The sequence below is a fragment of the Ahaetulla prasina genome, chromosome 1 (assembly GCF_028640845.1).
Source record: "Ahaetulla prasina isolate Xishuangbanna chromosome 1, ASM2864084v1, whole genome shotgun sequence".
Taxonomy (NCBI): Eukaryota; Metazoa; Chordata; class Lepidosauria; order Squamata; family Colubridae; genus Ahaetulla; species Ahaetulla prasina.
Window position 1 is genome coordinate 349,050,869 of NC_080539.1, and position 6,000 is coordinate 349,056,868.

Below are 6,000 nucleotides of genomic sequence, written 5' to 3' on the forward strand. Positions count from 1 at the left end.
ACATGAATACCATCTCATCATGTGACCCGCCAGCTGGGAAAAGACTGACCATCACCTCACCACGTGACCTGCCTGCTTAGAGGAGACTGACCACCATGACCCTACATGACCCAGGCTAGTAGAGGTGTTTGAGCGAGGGACCAGTGTGGACTGGTTGCCATACCAAAAAGGGCTAGGAGAACTCGGACTCCAGCAGCCCTGACGGGGGTAGCGCTACATATATATGCCAGTTTTCTCTTTAAGTTCTTTTTTATTCTTAAGGAATCATAGAATCATAGTAACGGAAGCATTTTCCATTCCCCACTATCCTGTCGGAGCTGAAGAAGCTTCTTGGATGAGAAGCGAAACATCTTCAAAGAAAAAACAAGAAAGTCCAGTTACCTCCTGAAAAAAGCACCTTTGGGACAACCATGACCTGGATGACTGAGAATCTCTACAGACTCATAGAATCATAGGGCTGGAAAGAACCTTGAAGGTCTTCTAATCCAAATCCCCCTGCCTAAAATAGAACTGCTTATACCATCCCAGACAAATGGTTGTTCAATCTTTTCTTGAAAACCTCCAGCGACCTTTTCCATTGACTAATTGTTATCCCTGTCAGGAAATTATTCTTCTCCTTCTCCTTCTCCTTCTCCTTCTCCTTCTCCTTCTCCTTCTTCATTATTATTTACTATATTTATTAAATGTGAAACTCAGTCGACTGAACATTCAAAAATGCATCACAAATACCATTGACTGGTGCTAATGATTGATATGGGTTGCTGCCAGCATCCTAGGTATCAACCAAGTACCTTCTTAAGATGTACGAAGTTTCAAGTTTTGCAATTTGTCTCAGTTGCTTTACAGTTGCACACCCTGGTTCCCCAGCAGCAGCAACTGAGCTCTATAGCTCATTTTTTGGCAGATATCCAGGAGCCATAGCATCTGGCATGTTCCTTGTTGACCCGGGTGACGACCTATCTGGTATGGAATTTTGTTGATTTCTTCTCATCATTGGTGATGGTAGATGCCTGGATTGGTTCACGGTGGCTAACCCACTACTGATCCGAAGACTGGCATTCCCATAACCATACGGACTGCACCCGATAGCCATCCAGGCCCAGCCACGGGTTGTTGCTGTTGTTGTTGTTGTTGTTGTTGCTGTTGTTGTTATCATTATTCATTAAAAATGAAACTCAGTCAACTGAACATTCAAAAAGGCATCACAAATACCATTGACTGGTGCTGATGGTTGATACGGGTTGCTGCCAGGGTCCTAGGTATCAACCAAGTACCTTCTTAAGATATATGATGTTCCAAGTAGCACAGTTGTTTGCAGTTCTGCTGGCGTTATTGCAGGAAGCTGCAATTTGTTGATATAGCTTATAAAATCCTTGGACATGGTACCAAGTGTCCCGATGACAATGGGTATCATTGTTACATGTATGATTATTATTTACTTTATTCATTAAAAATGAAACTCAGTCAACTGAACATTCAAAAATACATCACAAATAGCATCATCATCATCATCGTTGTTGTTGTTGTTGTTGTTGTTGTTATTATTATTATTATTATTTCCAGTTTGAATTTTCCTCTGACGAGCTTCCACCCATTGCTTCTTGATCTTCCCTCAGGTGCTATCGAGAGTAAATTGACACCCTCTTCTGTGACTATTTCCCCTGAGCCTTCTCTTCATTAGGATGAACATACATTGCAGTGGGCAGGACGAGTGGAGGCAGAGTAACATAAGTAAGTCTAGCCCAAAATGCTCCCGGCCCCCTTACTCACCTCCCGCCACCACTGCTTATCTACTTCCCTTAGCCATTCGTTGTATGATTTAGCCTCCAGACCCCTTATTATTTTTGTCACTCTTCTCTGCACTCTTTCTAGGGCTTCAGCATCTTTTTTTATTGTGGTGACCAGAACTAGATGCAGCGTTCAGATGCAGCCTCACTAGCACAGAATAGGGTGGTCCTGTCACTTCCATAGAGTGGCACTATCAATTTTAGAGATAAAAGGTTAAATCTTTTCAAGAGTCAGATTGCAAAGGGAGTTTGGTGAGCACCAGTGGTGGTATTCAGCCAGTTCGGACCGGTTCGGGCAAACCAATAGTGGTGACCTGCACCCGCCCCGGCGTTATGCCATCCTATTTAGCCACATTTTCTAAGCTGTGCAAATGCGGGAACAAAGTGCATGTGCAGAAGGTCCCGCGCATGTTCACTTTTTCAGTGTTCAACGAACTAGTGATAAAATTATGTGAAACCCACCTCTAGGGGGCCCAAGGGAGTTACATTAGAGAGGCCTTGCCTATGAACTAGATGGACAAATGATCAGTCTGGGCCTCAGGATGCTTCCTCTATTCCATTGTCCCCATCACAAATCTGCATTGGATGGATTGTTTCTCTGGCAATTTTGCCCCATAGTTTCGGTGCTGATGGTTAGGGAGGGCCTGGACTGATAGCTTTAGTCCTTCTGCAAAGAGCAAGAATGAACTGCATCACTCCGACTGACTTTCCGCAATATAGGTTACTCACCCACATAAAAACTCTCTTCACGCTTCATCGACTTCATAGTTATACTGCAAAGTTATAGTTATACTGCAAAGCAGTGACTGATTGAATGGAGATTATTGCTGGGGAGTGGGGGCAAAAAAGGGGGGAGTTATTGGAGGTGGGAAAAGGGAGATGAAAAGACTATGAACCACCTAGTCCTTTCACAGTGCGCTGGGCTCCAAAATTGAATGTTTCTGCCATAAGATCAGAAGCTTTCAGTGTGCTTTAAGTAGTGAGTTAAAAAACTCAGCTTTACATCTTTATTTTCAAGGGTTTCATTGTGAAGGACTATTTTCTCTCAAATGTGTTTCTCAAATGTGTTTGACATAAAAGCAATGCCTTTTCTTTTGGTGGCTTGATTGTTCATAAAAGATTGTTCTCTTTACAGTCCAAAATTAGAAAGAGCTTGGAAGTTAATCTTTTCCAACTATGTAACAAATTTTATTAAAAGGCTTTCATGATTCATAATAGGTTTTGCCTTTTAATAATTTTTGTTAGTCAGAAAAAATAAGCGAACTCCTCCTACAATGCAGCAAGCTAAATAAGGGTTTAATATTGACAATTCAAGGCTGAAAGTTTGATCCTATATTTGTTTTGAATTATGTCCTGCTGGATTATGTAGGCTTGGTATAAAAGTGAAGAGAGTATCTTCCTGATCCAACAGCCTATATATTATATGTGCATCCTTCCCTTTTCCCTTTCCATTTAAATGCTGAAATTCTTTCATTCACCTTTTGGGTGTACAACATTAAACAACAGCTTATTGAATCATGGCTTGCTGAACGAACACATTTAGCTAGGTTTACATACAAGCCATGATTGTACCTTAATGGCTGGATTACAACAACAGTCTACCATATATTAGCAAACCACATCATGGTTTGTGATCAGTGATCAGTGATGGACTGGAAAAAAGGGGATTTAGGACTCAAGTCAAAAACCTTTATTCAGCCATGTAATTCCCTGCTGAGCTCTTAGTCATTCCCTGTCAACAAAAACTAATCATCAGAAATAATAACAGATTGTTTCAACTATCAAAGTATACTTAAATGTGCAATTATCTATTACAGTTAGTCCTTTGACTTACCACTATTTGTTTAGCGGCTGTTCAAAGTTATAACAACACTGAAAAAAGTGGCTTACAATCAGTCCTTGTAGCAATAGCAATAGCACTTAGACTTATATACCACTTCATAGTGCTTTACAGCCCTCTCTAAGCGGTTTACAGAGTCAGCATATTGCCCGCAACAATCTCGGTCCTCATTTTACCGACCTTGGAAGGATGGAAGGCTGAGTCAACCTTGAGCCACTCAGAATTGAACTCCTGGATTGAGCAGTGAGTTAACCCTGCACTACTGCATTCTAATCACTGCGCCACCACCACTCTTGTACTTATGATCGTCACAACATCCGCATTATGACATGATCAAAATTTGGGCGCTTGGCAACCAGCATGTATGTACAAAAGATGAAGCAGATCACGAGATCACGTGACTACAATTTCTGATCTTCCCAGCCAGCTTCCAACAATAGATTTTTTTTTTTAATTGGCCCAGTGTGATTGGACACACAAAGAATTTGTCTTGGTGCATATGCTCTCAGTGTACATAAAAGAAAAGAAAGAAAGCAATGTAAATTGGGGAAGCTGGATACACTTAACAACTGTATGATTCATTTAAAATTACAGTGACTTGTTTAATAACTGTGGCTCCCCAAAAATCATAAAATCGGGTGTGAATTATTAACAATCACCTTGCTTTGCAATAGAAATTCTGGTCCCAGTTGTGGTTTTAATTCAAGGACTTCCTGTACTGGGGTGGTATTAAAAAGTGAAAAATTGGAATGTGATCCAGGACAATCTTGGATCTCAGCAGTTGGTTTTCTGATCGGTATCAGAGCAAAAGGCACGAGATTTATTTACGGGATTCTAATTTTCCTTACTTGCCACAGCCTCCCCTGAAGGACCAGGGCATGAGAGCAGCACACATAGCACTACGTGCAGTGGTGGGATTCAGCCAGTTCGCAACACTTCGAGAGAACCGGTTGTTAACGTTCTGAGCAGTTTGGCGAACTGGTTGTTGGAAGAAATCATTAGGGCAGAGAACCGGTTGTTAAATTATTTGAATCCCACCACTGACTACGTGTGTATTTTCTAAGTCACCCCATCTCTGTGCTGTGATCAAATCAAGATGTATGAATGGTTGGTTTTGCAAGCTAATGAGACTGCTTTCTTCAATGTTCATTTCAGGTTATAAGAATGCATCATAGCGACAGGAAGAGTATCCAGCCATTAAACACTCTGCTAGCTCCATTCAGTTGCCCAGACTCCACCCCGCAAGGGATTATATGGGGTCATTAAAAGATGATGATGCTTATGGGGCATCATAGATTTCATTGGGTCTTCTATTTTAAGTTCAGTCTCATCAACCGTGTGCTTTAAGAGAAGATTCGTTTCAACCGCAGTAAAGGCTTGCATGTTCATTTCCTGTGCAAAAGAGTTACTATTACGATGGCTTCTCTCCTGCCTTTTCAGAAATGCATTAAGTCCTGGGATAGTTCTGCAGCTTGCATTATTCACGACACGTTTTGTTTTGCTTTCAGGGAGAGGTTTACGTGCCGAAGAATGTAATCTCGCAGCTGCCTCATTTGTCAAACTGCATTTTCTTTTTCTCCTCTTCCTATTCTTAGAGCCCAGAGGCACTTCTGTCTAACAAAAATTAAGTTAGCAGATTTCTGCACTTCTAGATGATTGAGTTTTGCCTGCACAAGAGAAGCTGTCTGGTTCTTTTCTCACATATGGGGCAAATCAGTCCCTCTCTGAGCTCAGCCTTTTAAGACAGTAACCAGAACTGCAGCCGAGAGCCAGTTGCTGGAGACACTGGCAGGCTCCTTCTGGTGCACAAAGTGCCACAGGAATTGACAAGCTCTGACTTCCAGGATGCATTTCATCCAAAAAACCCTCCCCCAATATCTGTGGATTCCTTCAGAACCTAAGAAATTGTAACGTGTGTCAGCAATAAACTACTGAGAAACAAGGTCCGATTTCCAATTGTTTGGGGAAAAGAAGAAAAGGGTACATCTATTTCTTTAGGGGTTTTTTTTTTAGGGTTTTTTCCCCCCCTTCTGTTCAATCACATCTGCTTCTGAGAGGCTCAGACAAGTCCCTGCAGTTTCCTTGGCAAGGTTTTCAGAAGAAGTTTGCCATCGCCTCTTTTTTAGGGCTGAAAGAAACTGACTGGCCCAAGATCACCCGGCTGGCTTTCTGCCAAAGGTGGGACTAGAATTTAAAAACTTCCAAATTCTTGCCTGATACCTTAACCATTACTGGCCCTAAAGTATTACCAAAAAGAAAAAAAAATGAAAACGAAACAAATTTGTTGCTTGCCCCAAAATTCTAACACTTGCCTTTTGGAGCCCTGACCATTTAGTGATGATGTCAGCACAAATTTTAGCAGCCCAGCAAATG